Source organism: Bombus fervidus, chromosome 12, assembly GCF_041682495.2.
Source record: "Bombus fervidus isolate BK054 chromosome 12, iyBomFerv1, whole genome shotgun sequence".
Lineage (NCBI taxonomy): Eukaryota > Metazoa > Arthropoda > Insecta > Hymenoptera > Apidae > Bombus > Bombus fervidus.
Genome location: NC_091528.1, coordinates 3,925,156 through 3,946,755, shown reverse-complemented (window position 1 = coordinate 3,946,755; position 21,600 = coordinate 3,925,156). Strand labels below are relative to the sequence as shown.

At 38.3% G+C, this 21,600-nt stretch overlaps 1 protein-coding gene and 1 long non-coding RNA gene across 7 annotated transcripts in view; both read left to right on the top strand.

Moving 5' to 3' along the window:
- Window positions 1–21,600, top strand: part of Rho-5 (rhomboid-5) — a 290,319-nt gene that overhangs the window by 136,334 nt on the left and 132,385 nt on the right. The window lies entirely within an intron of this gene.
- On the top strand, window positions 1,882–20,525 carry LOC139993186 (uncharacterized). Its single transcript, XR_011801324.1, has 3 exons — window positions 1,882–2,206; window positions 3,462–3,609; window positions 19,582–20,525. It is a non-coding gene; the product is annotated as an uncharacterized lncRNA (long non-coding RNA).

Genomic DNA, 21,600 nt, shown 5'->3' with positions numbered 1-21,600 from the left:
ATATTCGATGGAAAATTCAGGTAACAAGATATATGCGCGTGTATCATTTCATACTATATACGAAGGAATTCTTGAAGAAGCCGAAACCTTGCGTTTTATGCATATACGACGTTTCGAGAGTTGCTGTGTGAATTTTCTTCTGGAGTGTGTGCTATTTCGAATGCACACAATGGAAATACTCAAGCTACGAGTAGCTAAAGACAGTTTTAAAATTTAAATTTTCATCGAGACTGCGCCAGACACGATCACTTTTTTACGTTGCTTCTTCCTTTGAAAATTTTTAACAAATGCACCTTCTACGACAGAGAACGCTACAAGAAATAACTTAATCAGGTAATTCAATTTCTGACATCATCATATTAAATTTCTCCGTACTATATTCGCGCAAAAGTTCATATCCATGGAAAAGCGTATAGTTCATAGTTAATGCGATATGACGACAGAGTCGTAAGCGTGGATAGATTTTCGTGACTTTTTCATAAAGGAACGAGGACAAATTTCGACCACCTGTCGCGTTCAGGAGGCCTAATCAGTAATCAGAACTTAGCAGATGGTCGTGTCCACCTGTCGGATTTCCTCGCGAAATGTCCGGCACATCGCTAATTAATTGTCCGCAGCTTCGATCAGCTAGGCACAATTAAATTAGGTTGCGTGCGTCGCCTCTGAAATTTGACGTTAATGCGTTTAACAATTTCGCGTTCCCTTCTCCACCTAATTACGCTGTGGAATTACAAGTGCAGATTTTCCATTCCCAAAGCGCTTTTTCTAATTATTACTTAGAATGTTTCAACAACCTTTTATGTCAATTTTTTAATATTATATTATTTAATATTTACATTCAATATTTTCTTCTTTTTATAAGTGATATAATGGACGAAAATATTCTACCTCTTTTAAATACACATTTTTCATTTTCCACCTTTTACAAAACTTAAATAAAGAAATTGAGAAAATGTTACAGTAAAATGACAGCCTTTGTAAATAAATTCCCATGCACACGTTGGAACCTTTCACCTGGAAATTGATTGCGTAAGGTTCGCCTCTCTTCTTCTGACCAACGTTCCTCCTCGTTGCGATCGTTGAATTTAGATGTGAACTATCCTTGTTGCGCCAGCAATCGTGGCTGCTGTCATTGTCCTCGATACTTTTCTTTTTCTGGATTCTTTTATGCCGTCAATGCCACTACTATAGTAAAGTTACAATACAATGTTCTTCTTTGAAAGAGTTAAAATTTTAAAACGTATTTACCTTCGTAATTCCATTATGATCTTACACAGTTCTTTTTTCTGTGCTTTTACTCCAATTATTACGTACACTGAAAACACTGAAAAGAAAATAAATATGTAAGAAAATATTTCTTTCATAATAATTAATTAACATGCGTGTATAAGATAATGTATTGAATTATTCAGAAAGAGCGTTGCGTTTCCAAAATTGTAAGCATTTAAGAAATAATAAAATATTTAATTTGAATAAATGTTACTAGTTGGACATTGTATACGAAAAAGACCTAAAATTCTTCACAAACGAAATCATGAAATTACCTTAAAGTTACAAAAATTACCATATAAAAACATAAGTTATTTAATAAAGTTCTAATTTTATAAAATGTAGATCAAACTAAAAATTTTTCTTTAAACTTTTTTACAGATTTCTTTACGAATTTATCCAACATCCCGATATTATAAAATTGAAATAATTATATCGCGAAGCATTTTTGTTAAAAATTCGATAAGAAAGGCGAAGATTTTAACAGGCTGGAAAGACAAGGTCAAGAATTTAGCCGCGTAATTAAGATTGACGGGAGCATTGACCCTATTTCGCCAATGATAGTACGTATTGTTGGAAAAGGTTATGTCTTGAAAGGCTGGTCCACAGCTGTCGCCAGTATCAAGCATAATGCCGCGAAGAACACGTGTGCTGGCCTACTGCGCATCCTACTCGCGCAGTTTACCAGAGATCATGGACAGTGGCACAGCTTGTCGATCGTAAAGTAAATTTTTGTAATTATTTCAATGAATATTGCACGTAATCAGTGTACCGTGTTACGTAGTTTCACAGACAAAGTGCAAAGGACACGTTATTTCCTCGGTATATGTAATTTCTATTAATAGTAGCATCTTAGACAAGAAAATAAAGAGTCACGACGAGCGTTTGAGGTGTCAAGCGAAAGAAGAGCCTAACAACTTGAGTCAACACAGTGCAGGTAAGCACGTAAAGCGTCTCTATATTTAAAAATTTTTTATTTAGAACGTTATTTATTCGATATGCGGAAATAATTGTAATAATTATATACATCGTTTTGAAACTCCTATATTTGTTATTACGTATTTCAATTTTATTCTGAATACATATTAATTTTGATGAATAAAATTGAATGTAGTGTTTGATAAAAAAAGAAGGGGAACAATGGCTGACTGGTAGACCGGTATTTTGTGAATGAATGAAAAGAGACAAACATTTCCTTTATTTATTTCGAGTTTCTCTATATTTTAGTGTCTATAAATATTCATATATGTGCATTTTATAAAATGTAGCTTTAATAAATGAATTTATTTACTTCTTGGTATTTGTATTATGGATTGAAATAAAAAATTAGAGTATTATGTTACAATATAGCAAACAGCATAATATAATAAAGTCTTGTGGACATTTTTCGCTTTCTTATCTTGCAAAAATGTACTTGTGTGTTATATCAGAAGATAAGACGATAAAAGAGATACTGTGTTCATATGATTAGTACGTATGATTCCTTATTTGAGATAATCGTGACTCAGATTTAAATCCGCCCTATGCAGTCACCCGATATGATGAGTTTATTTCTATATTTGGGTTAATTTTAACTAATAATTTTACTAAAACTGTTAATTTTAACAAAATTTAACTAAAATTATTTTGCAAAAATTTATTTAATATTATACACAATTCTATATTTTAATCTGTATTCTATATTTCAATTTTAATTTTAATCATATTCTATATCAAATTCTATATTTTAAAAAATAATATTTGAAACATTTTAAATTACAAACATATTTTCAATTATTTAAAATTATAATTCCACGTAGAAGTTCCATTGATATAGGGGAAGTCTCAAATTATTGTTTTAAGGCGCAGAATATATTTATCTGCTCCGAGTCTTTCATGGAAGCAATAATAATAACACAACCGTAGATTCATGCACGTATTGTATATTATCGTCAGTATCAATGAATAGTTTACAGTTGTACGTCGTATGATTCACATCTTAGAATATCAATATATCACAGGTACAGAAATATTTCATTTTTATATTATTTTCTGTCAGTCGAAATTAGAAAGGAATTAAATTATCTCAAAGAACGGTGTATGTGTGTATTACGATCAATTTAATTACTATTAATCATTGCAAAAATAAATGTTTGAAATATTGAACTAGTTTTTTCAAGAGAAGTAAAATTAAAGGAAAATTTATAACGTAGATCTCAAGGAACGCAATTCGTTACGAGAACACGGTGAAATGGAAGTGAAATTGTGGCGAGTATTCCATGAAACGAGTTCTCGACGATTACCTTCACTCCGCTCGATGATGTGTTTCTAATTTCCTCTTGCTCGCTTCGTCAACAAAATGTGAGTAGAACACGCCAGATAATATCATTGCAACTTTATTATGTCGTACTAGATTGCGTAAATATTGAAAAGTATTGCGTTTTATGTGAAATATCTACGATATAATCCTTAATTCTTATCACATTATATCCCCTTTGCTTTTAAAATGAAAGTTATAGATATCTCTAATAGTTATTTTTAATCTTTAGAATATCTTAAGTTAAACGCGCTGTAATTATCTTAAAGCTGAAACAGAACAGATATGTACACAAAACTAAGAATCTTCAAATATTTAATATATAAATACATTCTGAGCAAAAGTAACAAAAGACAGTGAAGTCATTCTTTCGTAAGAAGTTATTCGTCATTAGAAAGATATATTCACCACATTAAGAATTCACCATCGTTGCTCAAATCAATTAGAGAATTTCTCTATGTTACTTTAATTTTTATATCCAATTCTTATACTTGTACAGCTTGTTGTGTAATTATCTTAAAATCAATCTCTATCTAGTATCATGGAAATACCATACTCAGTCCATTAAACCTATAGAATTTCTTCGATTCTATACATGCGGTTAATATAATAAAATCGTTCACAGCAACTATTCTCCAATAATATTGAGCGGTATGTGCATTTTATAGAATCGCGTAACGTTATCGGTGCTAAATTGCGACGACGTCGTCACCAAGCCTTAAGCAATCGGAACCACTATATGTCGTCATCCTCGGCAAGCATGTTAATCGCGAAACTTTCAGTATGTACAATAAATCTTGCCACTCGATACTTCGTCTCTAAAAGCTTGACAAACCCATTCAGTGGCCGAGTCCCGGATGCTTATACAACATCGAACAACTGTCGTACGAAGTGAGCATCGTGCGAGCATCTGCGATCGTCCAGTACATCTGACGGCAATACACACCGTCGACGACGATGATACATGCAGGTGTTGATCCCATATCCGCTTGTGAGAGCGGTTAACGCCGCCGCGAGTCACGTGTGCTTGATTTACTCTCGTCCTCGCACACGTTCTCTCGTCGAATCGCTCTGCCTCTCTCTCTCTCTCTCTCTCTCTCTCTCTCTCTCTCTCTCTCTCTGTCTGTCTGTGTGTTTCTCGTGGTTCCATAGGTGCTCCGTAGAATTCTGTTAAATCATGTCAGGTCGTGTTGGGCCGCTTCCTTGCATCGCCTCGTGCTCGTCGTGTCGCGTTCCTCTCCGGCTATCCAGACTCCACTCACGCTGTTGCACGATTTGTGGCACGTCACGCCTCTGTTAATCACGTTATTTGCCATATACAATCGGAGCGCTTCATCCACAGATTTACCTGATCATCGAAGAGTTTGTTAGGTATGACACATTTGTTTCTTGATCTATATATCTTGATATATTCTGCCATAATTTCAGAACAGACAGTACATATGTATTTTCTCTTTATTCGAGGTTTAAATTGAACGCGTCAATCAAAGTATGTTTCGCTGTTAACTTGTTTCCGAGAAATGGCCATTCGTTTTAGTAGATAATTAGGTTGCATGAATAAAAAATAATAAAGTTGTCGTCCAATCATCCTTTCGATAGCATGATAGATATAACTTATTGTTGTCAAGCAATTTTCAAAAAATGGCTGTTTATGTTGGAGGATATTGGCTATAAAATTACCTTTCAATCATTCTTTTCATAGGGTAGCAGGTAATTTTCACTTCAAAAACTTCCATTGCAAAAATGTGCCAAAGTTGTTGGTCAACTATTGTATATAAAATATTGTCAAAGAGATAAAATATTGTACAGAGGGATAAAGTCATTTTGCTAAAAACCAAAGCTTCATGTGAAAAAATCTAATTACATGGTGCTGGTTTCTCATTTTCCTTAAATATTTATAATAATTTCTATATACATTGTTAAACTAGTTTCAAAATTTATCAATATAATAGGATAGTTGATTGTCGCTACAACGCTAATGAAGTTTCGAAATGTTTCATATAACACAAATAATATATTCATAGAACGTGTTTACAAATGTTGCTATTCGTAAACTATTTAATTATTCATAAAGATATAGATAAGATGTGTGGAAAGTCAGTTTCTTAAGATTGGTTAATTGAAGCTGGAACGCTCTTGATATTCGCCAATTGCATACGGCGAAAACTGAACTGAGACAAGTAATTTGCTGAGTAATTTTTAGACGCTTGAAATTGGTGGTACGTTTAATAGCCTTCTTATGTCAGCTCGAGGGTTAATTGGTGGTAGATTAAAGCAGTGTGTCGTAGCGTTCGGTGCAATTACACTATGGCTCGTGCAATCTTCGTGGGACTTATTAAGAAAAGAAAATAGCTTAGTTCTGAGTATATTCTTACACCCAGTATTAATTTTACTCAAACTGTATTGCCTGTCAAGAAAAGTTGCTTTATATATTTTATAACTCATATAAACGTGAAATAACTAATTCGAAATTGATACATTACAAACGATGGACAAATTTGATTTATAAAACATACGCTATAATCATAACGACCAAAGCAAATTCCATTATTTTCTCTAATTTTCTTCTATTTTTCAATCAAATGTTGCATCCCATCATCTAAACAGGTGGTAGTTTTCACTAGACGAATTTATCTGTGCAACTAAAGTTTCACTCAATAAAATAAAACTAATCAAAATCTTTTTCTATGATTCTACTAATATTGCTAATAAAATTTTGCAAGTCGCAAGTTACTACATAGTTATCAACACTAATAAATTTCCTTGCTGTTTTTGACGAAAGTGTACATAACGTTTCGTTAATTTTAAGCACGCCAGTTTGTCATGCTTACCCCTTTCTCCTTCTGGCAGTTTTCTCCGTCTCATGACTATCGTCAAGAAAGAGAGAGAGAGAGAGAGAGAGAGAGAGAGAGAGAGAGAGAGAGAGAGAGAGAGAGAGAGAGAGAGAGAGAGAGAGAAAGGAATAGTAGCCTGAGCTCAGGAAGCTGAGATATTCTCTGGCGGCGAACTCCAGGCAAGTTATTTCAACTGCACGGTGAAACTGATTTCGGAATTAAGCGTACGGCAGGAAAGGTCGTTGGTAAAGTTGCGTTTCGCGAACGCAGAGCGGAAAAGCGACTGCAGTGTGAACGACTGGCCTGGGAATTAGGCGTATAGCTGCAGCTGCATCCTTTCAAAGTGGCTGTTGTTAACTTCGACGAGAGTATTTGTAGTTGCCGTCACTGGTAACTTGAAGCGTTCATTGTTTTTTAATACGCCGCGTTCTGAACGCGGGATTTTCATCGTCTCTTTTCGAGGACTCCCGTTTCTTGGCAATCGTGGGAAATTGTTGGAATAATAATATTATTTCAAACTACGCTCTTGGGCATTTAACGGTGTATTACTTTGTATTAAAGTAGATTATTCAGTAGAGATTATTTTAGCTTGTAACTTCTGACGGCCACTACTTAGGTCTATTCGAGATTGAATCGTATTGTTCTTTATATTGCATTGTTATATTATTATTTCTGTTTCGTTGTTCGATGGATATCCCTTCGTGAGTCAAATCGAAGATCGTTAAATTTCTGAACCTAAGCAGTGACCATAGGGACAACAGATATAACTGAACTTATAAATATAACAACTTAACTTTTGAAATAACCCCTGTGAAAAGACACACTGTGATTTGGTAACCGCGTATTCACAGTGGTTATAAAAAAAATACTTCCACGTATCGTACCAGTGAAATTAAAATATCGAATTCTCGTTTCTTCTTCTCAACATTGCAAATAAGTTCGGAACGTATCGAAATACTCTTGGGCTTGAATGTTTCTTGTCACGGCACATCTAGATGGGTTTTTGCTCTGGTTGATGACTCCTTAACGAGGCAAGTTTTAGCAAACGATCGATGCTGACGTATTGGCACGGTCGCCTCTTCGTTATTTATTCTTCTGATTTGAATGAAGCTACCGGAAATGTTTCCATGCCGCCCCCGCAAACGCTTGGTATAACTTTAGCGTCGACTGTATAATGTCGCGGTCGGACTTACTCGACCTGTACGCTGATACTTTCGCGTAATACTCGTTGTAGAATTCGAAACTTTGTCGTTATCGATTCCACAATTTGTCTGTACATACCGCGAGCTCGACGTAGTCGTTGGACGTCGCCGATGGAATTCTGAATTAAAATCGCATGCATCGATAGCGGGTTTCTTGTAACTTCTAAATGTAGATGGGATCTGAAGCAACTTGAGGAAAATAAAAATAAGGCTTAGCGATAAAGTTTCGAAGGATATACATAAAATTCCGGTATGATGGAAATTAAAACGTTTTACTTCTTCGTTCCAACTTTAGCTTTACGAGCGAAACTTTCAAGAAAGTTGTTTCATTTCTTGGCCAATTATGTCTTATTTTATTAAAAGCAGTTAGGATTAAGAAAAGAAATAAAACGGGACACAAAGATCGGTCTATTAAAGAGAATAGTGTTCATTAAGTCTCCATCAATCTCCATAAAGATTGAGATTTAATGGACATCCATAAAACATATTTTTATACACTACCACTCGAAAGTATTTAGATACTTGTTTATTTTTGGCGAGATATAACTTGATCATAAAAGGATAACAGATTAGAATAGTCGTTATTATTTTACTCTGTGTAATTAAAGATAACGATATGATTGTTCATACATGTTCATTAAGTTTCCATCAATCTCTATAAAGATTGAGATTTAATGGACATCCGTAAAACATATTTCTATACACCATTTCTCTTTACAATCCGCCATAAAAATGGAAAACACAGACCAAATTATCTCCTTGCATCGGAGATGAGGTTTCCAAATTGGTCGATTTACTACCATATCCAAACGACTCGACGAATTCGAACAATCCAGTCAAAAGCAAAGTCCTATTTAACGGTCTACCAGTCACTACTCGACGACGCGTGGAAACAATACCGACTATTGCAAGAACTAGAAGATTTAGGCGAAGAAGAAGACGCGCGCGTTTCCAAAATTACAAACATATATTACGATCTGGTAGTACGAATACACATGCTTATGGATGATACACCAGCATCGCCGTCGAAACCGCCAAGTTGCGACTCATCCAATATCGCCGAGCCGACTTCGATTAAATTACCAGAAATTCACCTACCTACTTTCGACGGTACAATTGAAAATTGGCATTCCTTTTATGTAGTATCCAATCGTTAGACATTACGGAACTCAATTATTCGATTGTTATTGATGTTCTTAAAGAAAAATTTGACTGCCACCGTCAAGTCTGCATGCGCCATTGGGATCTGATTTTCGATTATCCGAAAATAACCGAAGAGACACCCGAAGCAGTAGATGATTTTCTCGAGACAGTTAAGGTTAATCTTCAAGCCTTAGAGAAACTAGGTGAGCCAGTCACCCCAAACGTCGTTCTGATCAAATTGTTCACCTTGAAACTACCATCAGCCACCATTCGTAAATGGCAACGCACCCTGCTTAATAAAAAAATGCCGTCATACATGCACTTGATAGACTTTTTAAAAACACGAACGAACAGCGATAGGACAAGCTCCACCACAATTGTGAAAAAAAAGGGCTTCCGGCCCACATAATCGTCAGCGACAAACCGCGCTGCGAACCCACACATTTACTACTACATATAGTACGTTGGTGTGTCCAACATGCCAAGGACCACACGAAATTTGGAATTGCGATGTCTTCAAGGCGAAGTCGGTCAAAAATCGCCTTGAAACCGCCAAAAGGGCATCGCTCTGTACTAATTGTTTAGGTAAAGGGCACTCTTTGGCTCAATGTTCCGCCGGTTCATGTCTCATATGCGGACTACGACATCACACGTATTTACATCAAGATCAAGGTCATGTCAAATCACGATCATCCAGCGGCCGATCATCGAACGGTCGATCGTCGAGCGACCAATCATCAGGCAGACGATCACCACCTAGTTCACCGACACCTCGTTCGTTACATCGTTCGAAACGATCCGACACCTCTCCCCGATCATCTCGCCGATCGTCTCCCCGAGACTTGTCCGATGCAGCAATCTGTGGGCTCAGTGGATAAGTGTTGAGAGCTGATGGGGTGTTTTGACAACTATCAGTTTCATTTGAGGAATTCGCGTTATGTCCAGGAAAATGACTCTCCGATATGATACTCCTGCTCTCAGGTGATACAGGCAGCGTGGTACAAGACAGATTGAACATTGAAATGCTGATTGAGGAGGAAATGCTCCTAGATAATCCGATCATCGTGGATTTCGAAACCTCTGCTGTAGGTTTTGATTCGAAATTGACTCTGTTGTCCTGGACGGGATTCAATTTTTTCCAGTCCAGAGGATCGTGAGAGGTTGTCCTCAAGTCGCGTGTAGGCGAAGAGTTGCGAGTGTTAGAGGTTGTCTGATTCAAGGCGTTTGCTGGCGTTGAATCAGATTGTTCAGATAATGATGACGCGAATTTGGTTATCGTCAAGTCGAATGTTGGCGATGAGTTGCGAGTGTTAGAGGTTATCTGATTCAAGGCGTTTACTGGCGTTGAATCATATTGTTCAGATAATGATGACGCGAACTTGGTTGTCGTCAATTCGCATGTTGGCGATGAGCAGCGAAAGTTAGAGGTTATCTGATTCAAGGCGATTGGTAACGTTAAATCAGATTGTTCAGATAATGATGATGCGAAATTGTTTGTCGTCAAGTCGCGTGTAGGTGACGAGCTGCTACTATTATGCAATGAGCTTCGCGTGTCATGCGACAGGATCGGCGTTAAATTCGATACGATTTTCTCCATCGGCGGAGTATGATCATTGTTACTGTTATTATTGAAATTATTTTTACGTCTCTGGAAACTGCTAGAAGTGTTGCTGCTGCATTCCGATAGTTTTGGATTTACTACTGTGTTGGAGGCATCCGTTGAGGAAGAATTAATTTCGATGAGGTTGCTCAATCGTACTACTAGGTCTACATAGACATCAATTAAGTCCACAGGTGCGTTGTCATCGAACTCAAGTAATTCGTCATTGATGTTGAAGTGATCGATACTTCTGAGAAAACTCTACATCTGGTCTTCGGCTTTCACAAGGCGCCGATGTCGTCTATAGCGCATAGACAAAAGAATGCGTCGACGACAGACGATAAGCGGCACACGTGCGACGTTTTTTTCGGCGTTCCTTTAGTCATAGGGTAACACTGCTAGCGTGCGGATCTGGACCAGCTTACATATATATTCCTACTTGTATTTACACTTCTATATTAAATTATATTTTCTACCTTACAATCTATCCACACGTTTCTTTGTTCACACATCTAATAACCTCAACAATTGACAATGTTGAATTGTTTCCAAATGTCGTCGACTTGTTTTTGATAAGTTATTAAGGTGGCCTCGTTGTGCTGATCGGACTGTTCGTATTTGTCGAGTAGTCTCGATACGGACTGGAATTGGTCGCTTAGATTGTTTCACTCCCGACTCAAGGAGGTGATTTCTGTTTCGTTTGCCATTGTTTGTGATGAAGATACTTCGTTAACGAAGGTGATACTTATGATGTGCGATCGGTGATTTCCGATGCGGAGTTCCGGCTGCAGTTGTCGCTCGTCACTGTACAGCGGAATATTGTGATGTTCGCGAGGAAGGTGTTCTTCCCGAAGATCACTCGTGTTGTCGTGAAACTGGAGTTGTTCCGACTGCAGGTTGTCGCTTGTCACTGTGCAGCGGAATGTCGACGTACGTTTCGTGAGGGAGATGTGTGACGAAAGAGACGCGTTTTGTAGTGAGATCAAAGTTGTTGTATATCGTTATGTTGACGATTGTCCAGTTGCGGCGGGAGGCTGCGTGGTTGCGTTCTTCGAATTATGCCTCTTCAAAAGTGACGGCCCTTGACGTTACTGGCTTCGCTGCAGTGATAACGCTTCTGCTGCTGGTTATGTTGGATTCACGTGGCACTGTATGGTAGTGGGTGTCACTGGCGTGCACTTTTCACATGACATGTGATACAGCTTAGAAGACCAAATGATTCGACCGGTTACGTGTCAACACTTTTCACTTGCCACTGGATCCGGCTCGAAGGACGAAAATGTTACGACCGTTCGCGGAGAGACGCGGTCGCGAGGAAAACGCGTCAGCGAGAGGTGTAAATTCTCGCTACGATTCGTATAATCGACGCCGCGAATTAGTCGTTCCCCTGTTTCGGTTAGGATAACAGAAGTGGTTCAACGAATTTAGCACTGTGTCAACAGGTTAATATAGCGTGTATATTCAACAATAAATTGTATAATAATAAAAGCGTCACAAATTATTTAGCGATGAATACAGTTAATGCGTTACAGAAATTTGACCCGACTTTACGATATCTCTCAATGAATTCGTTAGACTAAGCGACTTTATTCGTCAGAGCTCTCGATGTATGCAGTTAGACTTTCCAAAACGGACTGATTGCCTTTAGATCAGTTCTTTCTCTTCTCGGGGAGACAACCCCCACTACGCTCGGATCACGCCATGACTCGTGTCGACGATCACATAGGCCGATTTCTTTGTGAAAAGAAAATAATGGACCGAAATCGACGTTTCTGGAACTCGCTGCTTGGCGACAACTATGCGCTCGTCGAGACATTGTATATTTTTCGCCAGGCAGACAAGACGATCCGTCTGCGACGCTGGAGGACCGCGAGCGACGGTTAGAAATACGATCTAAACTAAGCCTCGTGGCGTAATACCATTACTCCAAGGTATTTAGATACTTGTTTATTGTTCGCGAGATATAATTTGACCATAAAGTTATAGATAAAAATAATTATCATTTTATTCTCTATTATCAGAGATAACAATTAACTGTTCGTGCGGTATATTAACTTTTACTAAATATATGTTCGAAATAAATACTCTATAATTTATATATATATTCCCAGATTGGTTTCTTTGGTCAGTATAATTACGTTTCATAGCTAATGAAATTTTAAAATGTTTCATATAACACGCGCAATATTCACATAAAATATACTCTGGTCGATGTTCAAATACTTTCGCGAGCTAGTGTGTTAATGATTCTTACATATTTTTTTTGCAAACTTAGGCAACCTTTTGACGATAGAAAAACACGATTGACAAAAAATCAACTTAGCTAGGAGATAGAGATAAGCGTGATTCTAAAAGGACAACCATGATGTTGGGAGTCGAGAAACCGTGGAAAATTTCGTTTTCCCTGAGTCCTCCTCTCTCCTCGTAGCGGTAACGAAACACCGACTCGTCTCGATTTTCCACGTTGCGCCATCCGCTCGTTTTAAAACAGAATTATTCAAGAAAAATTCCCGACATCGCGTCGTTCGCCGCGGAAGATTGTTATCGCTGAAAGCCCGGCTACGTTTTATACATATTTACCACGCTAATTACACAGTACGCCGCGGAGACGAGATCCGCATTACGACGCATAAAGGATACACGAAAGGGGTTGAGGGTGGGAGGTTGAAAGAGGATTTACATTATACCCCGTTAATTTCCATCGTAAAAAAGGACGGTGAGTATTCACGGGAGGCCAGAGAACGTTGTGGCTCTGTCGGTTCTGATTATGATGGTGGGGTGAAAATGCGAGGGAAAACGAAACAGAGTGAAAAGAAAAGGAATACAAAAAGGAAGAAGAAAAGGAAATAAAAAAACGAAAGAAAGGAAACGTAGCTACCGGTTTAAAGAACCATTCCTGTGCCGCTTCTAAGGAGAACGTTAAGGGATATTGCGAGGGTTGTCGCGTCGAGAATCAACCTCGAAATTATACGACGCACACGCAGCAAGCTTTTTCATTCGCGCCAGCCTGTTTTACAAAGCGTGAGCTCGAACAGAAAAAAGATGATGGAGAAAGGGAGAAAGAGAGAGAGAGAGAATTGGGGGTGGGAAGAGTTGCCAATACACCGCGAGATACGTATGAAATATTCATGGAACTCTGTACGAGTTCACCCCTTTCGTTAGAGTGAATCGAAGGTGGGACGGGCCGGTTTCGCGTTTCAACCCATAGACAGTCTTGTTTTCGAGAGGGCATGCAAATCACGACTCGATGTCGATGCGTCGCGTCGCGCACTAAATCGAATTTCAGATAAATTCTTGGAAACCGGGGTCTCGCGACGCTTTGAGAAATACGTCATGAGAACACGCTGATGGAAATAAAATCTCGATACTTTGCTGCCGTTTTTTCACGATATACATGTATGCGCGTGTACAGGTTGTTTGTTGCGATGTAGCCCGACTTGGTTGTGATCGTTACCTCGCGTAATTGAAGAGTTCGATTCCTGGCGGATAACGTAGCCGAGGTTTTATTTCGGTTGAAACGACGCTGTGTTGGCTGGATGGCGATGAAGTATGGTGCAGCGATGTTTTGCGCGTGCTACGGTGTTGTTTGTAAAGAAAAAAGCCCGATGTGATAGGAAGGTCGGGAAATTGGGATGGAAAAAGAGATAATCTTGGTACAGTGGATTAATATTTCGTCTAGCAGTGATGCTGATGACATTCTCTATCGAACGAGTGACTGTAGACCAAGTTGCAAGATCTTTCTATTCGGAAATTTCGAGAATTTGAAGAAACTTCGAACGTGTTGCAATTATTGAGATTTTTTTGAAGAAGTTAACTCTGAGGTAGAAATATTTATCTCAAGAAATAGAAAAATATCGACCATCGCTAATTTTTTACAAGATTCTATAAACAAGGAAACTGAAGAATTGTATCATTCACGAAATAATGTGTAAATTTATGTATGTTATTATAAAATATAATAAAATTATAAAACAAAAATTTCCAAATTCAAAGAAAAGCTTTGCTATTTCTTAATTATATTCAATTTTCCATTTTCTGTATGGTATGATACATCGTCTATGGTGAAATCTTGATTGAAGCCTACAACGATTCTGTGCTATTCGTTTATTCTACACGGAATATGGCTTCTTTTCGAAGAACCTCTCATTGAAACGTTGGAAATATTGATGCCATGAGCAGAGAAGCCTCTGTGCATGGAAATTAAGACATGTTTGCATGTTCACGACAGACCGCACAAACATTCCTCGAGCAAACACGCTTGATACACGGCTTCTAAAGCCACCTGTGGGAGCCGGGAACGTTTTCCCCGGATGATGAGTAAACTTCGTGTTTCATGACGGGAAGAAATGCACAGACGGGTAAAAAAAAAGACAGACTGTCAACGGTAACATCGCATAATTCTTTGGCTATATTCGTTCCGCGACGAAATTAAAAGTTCACATAAAACATTGCTTCTTTGAAGTTTCCTTTTGCCGTCAGAATGTTAAAAAACGGAAGTCAATTATGTAAATTGACTGAGAAAAGTCAAATGTTGTGTTAACGCAACGTTGATTCTTTGTTTCAACCCTTTACAGCTTGATCAGCTTTTGACAAACTGTAAGCGTAGTCGCGTTTCACATTTTAAATGTCCGCTTCAGCTATCGGCGACGACTATATCTGAAGGGTTAATCCAGAAAAATCACCTTCGTACGCCACGACGCACACGGCAGAACAAATTGTACGGTCATCCAGGAAGTGGAGCTTTTCCACGTTTCGTAGCGTTAATTAATTATTGCTTCACGCGGCAGTGGGGCCTGATGTCCCTTCGTTGCACGACTGAAAAATACGATTCGCGGGTAAACGTGGTAAACCCCCATAAGCAACGGAAGAGCCGGAGTAGCGGGATAAATGGCGGAATTGCGACGGTGACCCCGGCGGATAAATGTGAACTGGCACGAGACAATGAACGTGTCTGACGGTAATCTCGGATGGAATGAGTCTGGGATTTCTTGGCGAACGAAAAAATCCGGCTGCTTTTGTTGTGTGCGCCACTGCAGAGACCAGCTGACGCATGTAATTACTCGTGCACCGCGATCGAAGCGCACATACAGAGTTAGAGAGAGAAATAGGGCGGTTCTGTACCTAAACGATTTCTACTGTTCGATGAAAGAGGAATTGCGATCGGATGAAATGGAAATTCGACACGAGTATTTCGTCTGACTGTCGTCTGCATGTTGGAGAACCGAGCAACTTTCTTCCGTATCTGACTGGTTCCGCGTTCGTTTCTTTTTGAAGGACAAAATTTCAAGTCGAGCTTCAACTCTTTGTAACTTGGCGAACTTTTGACAAGAGCGATTTTGCCAATCTGATGCTCAGAAAAGGTTTCTATTAGGAGAAAGGCATAGGGGTTTTAAAGAAGCTTTTTGAGCTCTGTCAGAAAGTTTACTCTAAGGTTAAGTTCTTTGGTTGACGCTCTATAACCAGATTTCCCTTTATATATAATTCCTTGTGTTTCTTTAAGATGAGTAATTCTTGAAAATCTTTATTCCGTTCCGCTCTAAATGCTTTTGACTTTCCGTGTAATCTTTCTTAACCTTTCTTGAAGCTACAAATCCTCCGAATTTTCTCTTCCAAACACTTCACACAAATTTTCCCATTGCAATAATTTACAATTACGAATCACCTTATCGAGGCTAAGTTCTCCATCATTTCCCTTGTAAATCTAAATCCACCGAATTTTCTGTTGTTCCAGTGACCTATTATTCTTACAATTTGCAACCAAGGAATCACCTTATCGCGTTCGAGTTCTTTGTGTTACTTTCATCGTTCCCGAACACCACGAATCCCGGGAATTTTCTCCATCCATTCGATTTCTGATTCTATTCCACGTGCTTGGCATCAGAGAGCTTCCACCGGTGATTCGTAGGAGGCGCGGTCTTTCGTTAAATCGCGTCGAATCCATCACATTTTCGAATTCCTCCGCGTAGGCAAACGTGGATAGACCAGGCAAGGAGAGAGCCGAGGAGCGTTTTGTCGCGTAGGAAATGTCGCGGCGACGGTGCACGGGGTGGATGTAGTAAATCGATAATGCAGCGTCGACGTGTGCCCGGCTCTTCGCATACCTACATCCATTCTCCCAGTTTCTCAGTCACTTTCCACCATGCTGCCGTTGCTCCTGGCTTTTCGAAAGGCACCGTAAGCACCGTATCCTCGGATTCCATAGACGTTGGAAACATTCTTGGCGGAGAATGGTTGCTGAAGTATTAAAACGAAAAAAAAAAAAAGGAAGGGGAAGAGGGTTGGAACAGGCGGGCGAACAAGGCGGCCAACCTTTTCATAGGCTTCTTTGACTTCTCTTCGTTGCGTCTCAAAGGATTCGAGCGATGGAAGGAGACAGATAAAGCGAGGAAGTATGAAAGGAAAAGAGACTGAGAGGTTTTTGTCAATGTCTAATCTGTTATTTTTGAAATTGGCTATTTTACGCTTCACTCTACTCATTTATTCCTTTTTTCACAGCTTCTTTTTTATTCTTGCTTCCTTAATTTTTCTCGTTTAATTGATCAATCGAAACGCTAAACGAATTTTTCTTCTCTTTTTCTTGTTATTAGTTGACGACTTGTAATGTTGTAAGTGCCAGATATGAGAATTTTTTAACAAGGAGCGTATTTTTGTTAATTTTGAACTTCGTGCATCATTTATTACTTGAATGGATGAGTTTTCTAACAGCTATTTGAATAACAAATGTTAATATGTCGTTCCATTAAGGAAATTCAAGATTGCACTCTTTCTACTGCCTGAAGACCTATGCTTTCAAATTTGTTGTACTCCAAGTCCCTTTGAACCATTTGGTTTGTAAAAAAATTCAAGCCGATATCTAAGATGATTTCGAAGAAAACTGCTTGTAGTAATTTTTTGTGAGACATCCTGTATACATCCAGATAAATTACAGACGCTGCGTTTTTATCTTTTTCAATTGCTGCAAGTTCGAGGCTTATAATTTTACTTCTGTCTCTTGCAATAATTCTAGTAACTAAAACATTGTTTTATCGCTACATTCTACATAAAATTTACATCTTTTTTCACTAAAAAAAAGAAAACTCTGTTTTTACTTGCATCGTTGCATCACTTGAATTGCTCAATTCTTTTTCGTTCGACTCAATGGAAGATTCCATTTCAAACGAAACAACGAAACACGGATGCTGAATGCATCGTCACACGTCCAACGAAGAGTTTCGTGATTGTGGCTCGATCGATACGCTGTATTGTCTCGCTGCTGAATTATTTACTGCGAAGCTTTCCGGTGGCCAGGCAACCTGCACGTTCGAGACTCTTCGGCCACTTTGTTTTAGAATATCGACAGAAAATTGGGCGATGAGGATTGGCGAATGACACACGCTGGTTGGTTTTCGTATTTTTGATCAACTGAAATACGCGGAAACTTCAATTTTTAATCGTATCGGTCCATTAATGACACGCGATATATCAGAAATGCTATTCGCCACGACAGCCGTGTGTTATTTGTTTAGTCTGGCCGTGGTGTTATTAATCATTTAGAAAATGCATTTGTCATTGAGCATCTCGAAAGAGAGGTCTCCTCTATCTTTTTTTTTTTTTTTTTTTTTTTGAAAAACTGATGTGTGGTATTTGTTACTTTTGATTATTTATTTGTTACTCTCCTGTTATGTAGATACTGTGAGATATGTGTAAACCATATACGATGTGATGTTGGATAAATCTTTCAAATTTTGACTCACCTGTGTTGATTTGTGTTTAAATGCACCGGTAATTATGAAACTATTGTAAATTATATATATTTCTATTCCAGATATTTAGATTTTCGCGTTCGAACGTACTAAAAAATAGTAGAATTTCCATTATAGGATAAAATGTTTCGTAAAATATGCGAAGAGAGAGAGAGAGAGAGAGAGTTAGATTTGTATATCATTGTACAACTTTATGGGCAACTTATTTGAAAATGTTTTTTAGATACTTAAATGACTTACACCATTTTCAAAATTCATAGTATATCTTAGTTAGAGACTTGTGATAATAGATAATAATGTACTTTATTAAGAAACCTAAAAACAAACGGATTAATTTATTTATATATTATACATATATTGTAATTTTGCATAAAAAATTATTAATCGTTTTCTGAATGAATTGGTGGAATGTATATGTATTTTTATTTGCCTTTTTTGTCATTAGTCTCTCACTTGCATATAATGGAGGTACCTGTAAATTATAATATAATATTGGTCCTCCTCTTTTCTAAAATATGAAATTCTGCCTCAGGATCTACTGATGTTTCATAAAATATTTTATACGTTGTATTATCACATAACGAAAATATGTAATTATATTTTTCTCATAGATATCTCACAACCTACGCAGAAAAAACACCTGATTTACACTACTACCGAAACAAATATGAATCTCCATAGATAAATATGAAAGTCTTCACACCGTTGCTCATTTCATAGTTGTTTGGCAAAAGGTCTTCCATGATAAGTCGATGGAACATAAAGCAAATGAAAATCTCGATATTTTTGATTTCCCGACTTACGCCACTTTCATAATCACCGGCACAAATGTAACCAAAATTTCTGGAGAATTGTCCATTAACAAAAATGGAACTTTCAATAGATTATACGTACGGTAGAATTTCCATTATTCCAACATACTATTTAAAAACGTCACTTTTCTAAAGACCATTTTAGTCCGTTCTGTCATTTGTCAGAATAAAAAATTTTTCGTTGAATCGAAAGCGCAGTGAAAAATTTCAAGATATTAAATGATACTATTTTAAAAATCATAGTTTCAAACAATCTTACCCCATCCAGTAGGCGTATAATATAAAAATAGTCAAAGTAACGTAAGCAATCTAAAACACACGGAACTGAGTTTTATCGAGAGAAACCACTCGTTACAGCATCGTTGCTTTCAGCAGCTTCTCGTATTTTAATTTAAAACCATTCCCAACTTCGTTCCTTATTTCCCAACTTCTCTTCAGGTGTGCAAATATATTCGAGGCACTCGTTGCTTTCTAACCTAACCAACAAGACGACGAAACTGTAAGAGAAAAAGCGTGGAGAGAGGACGATGGTGTTCGCGTATCGATTAGCCTCTGCGCGATTTTGCCTCGCAAATTCGGCGGGGTTAAAAGAAGCGCCGCCTCTATTATTCATGCGGCGGTGCGTCATTATCTTGGGGCTATCTTAAGTGCTCGTTCTCGTAGTCAACGCTTATTGATTTTAGCTTTTAGAGTGCACCCACATTACCAAGGCTAGAGAGACGAGGAGACCTAAAAAGAAAGAGACGGAGGGACCTGAAATGAAAGAGACGGAGAGGAAAGGTTGAAGAAGAGAGGCGCGGGGGCTGGCGATAGCTCGAGAGGAGGAACGAGAGCGGAAAACGACGATGAGCTCTAATTGGATTAAAATTTCATCGACGACGGGAGACACTCGCGCACAGTTTTGCCAGCACTCGAACTTTTCGTGGGTTCCACGGAGGTTCGGCTCTCGACTTTCACGTTGGATTACGAAATAATAGCCGGTGCGGATGGTGGTTGGACTAGCAAGTGTGTCACGCGAGTAACATCCAACCGCTTTTATATATATATATATATACACGTATATATTTCCTGGGAATCCGCGAGACCAGAGAAAAAGTTAATGGCTTCGAAACGAGAGCATATCGCCTGCACGCCGATCTACCGAACCTCTAATTTTTCGCTGAATTGGACAATCTGTTTAGGACTTCTCTTTCCCGACGCGACGGTCGATCGACCGCGTAACGTAATGAGGTTGTACTCGAATATCCGTGAAAATGCCACCCTCGTTCGCGTATGCTCGTTTCGCGAAAGTGAACGTGCAAGCCGTTCGACGAAATTACCAGCCACGCGAAGGACTTGAAAAGTTGTGTTTGACAAATGATGTAGTAGGTATGATATAAATACAGGTTATCGTAGGCAGTTGATTATCGATTTTTAGATCCTTTCGACAACTTTCTTCCCGTTCGGACATATAATTTAGGAAATATTTGCGTGTTGATGGTTGCTGGTTCTTTGTAATCGAACGTGTATTTGATACGTGGTACTGAGCAGTCGCGGGATTTTGCGTCTATTAATGACATTATACAGTAGGTGAAATATATGTGAATAATGAATAGAATTGGAGGAATATAAAAATTGGATAAGAAAAGGTTCTTGATGTATACTATTATTTTTCTTTTTTTTTTTTTTTAATTATAGAACACTAAATAATCTCTTCATATAAATGTATTTCCTGTGTTATAGAATTTTCCATACGTATAGTCTTTACATGAATCAGTACAAGAGCTATCTTCAAAATTTTATGATTTTTAATTTGGACAAAGCATCTGAATCAACATCACACTTCGAAATTTCTGTTTCTGATCTCCTTACAATTTACCTCTTAAAACCTCGCATCTGGAATTAATCCACTAAGTGAATAATTCCACGCGTAGAATTTCCGAATTATTAGCGCTTAAAATGCTACTATACAAGACGATCATAATCGTACCTTCATAAAGACAGCCCTTAAGTCAATGCATTAAAATTCCCAAGCGATCATAAAAAGGAAATTCCTGGCAGAACGTTCACTAGCATTCTTAAATTGCATTTGGACCACGTAGCCGTAGTCTTTCTACGGATCATGGTTGGACTTTTATCAGCCGTGGCACGTTTCGTGCCAAGCTATAGGCATTCTTTAAAGACATTTCGACTAACTTCACGCGGCTTTTTACCACGATCCGCAGCTCGAGTCGGTGTTTTAGCCGCGTTTTACGAGCAAAATAGAACGAGGGTGTCGAGCACCATTACGCTTTCATTGGTACCCTTCATGGCTGTCGAACGCTTTCTTCCCACCCAAAAGACATATGGACTCGTAAAAATGATGTTCTTTTCTTTTTTCTTCTTTTTTTTTTTCTTCTCGCTTGGTTTCCTCAGAATCGTCGGGACGAGATTTTATTACGGTGATTTCGGCCAACATCACGCGTCCACGAATGGTTTGATGCTTTGACGATCGAGAATGGGAAACGTCTCGTCTGGTCCGATTCTCGATTTGTAGTTTCACTTTTTTTCCCTCTCTTCCAAGATTTTCCTAGCTACCTTTCTCTCTGTGGCGTTATTTCCTTTTGTCGTGAACTTTCGTGGAACGTTAGCAGACCCGTATGAAAATATCACCGGCGATCTCCTTATTTCCGAAGTACTCTTAGAATTTTTATGAACTGTTAGACCGATCTTCGCAACCGAGA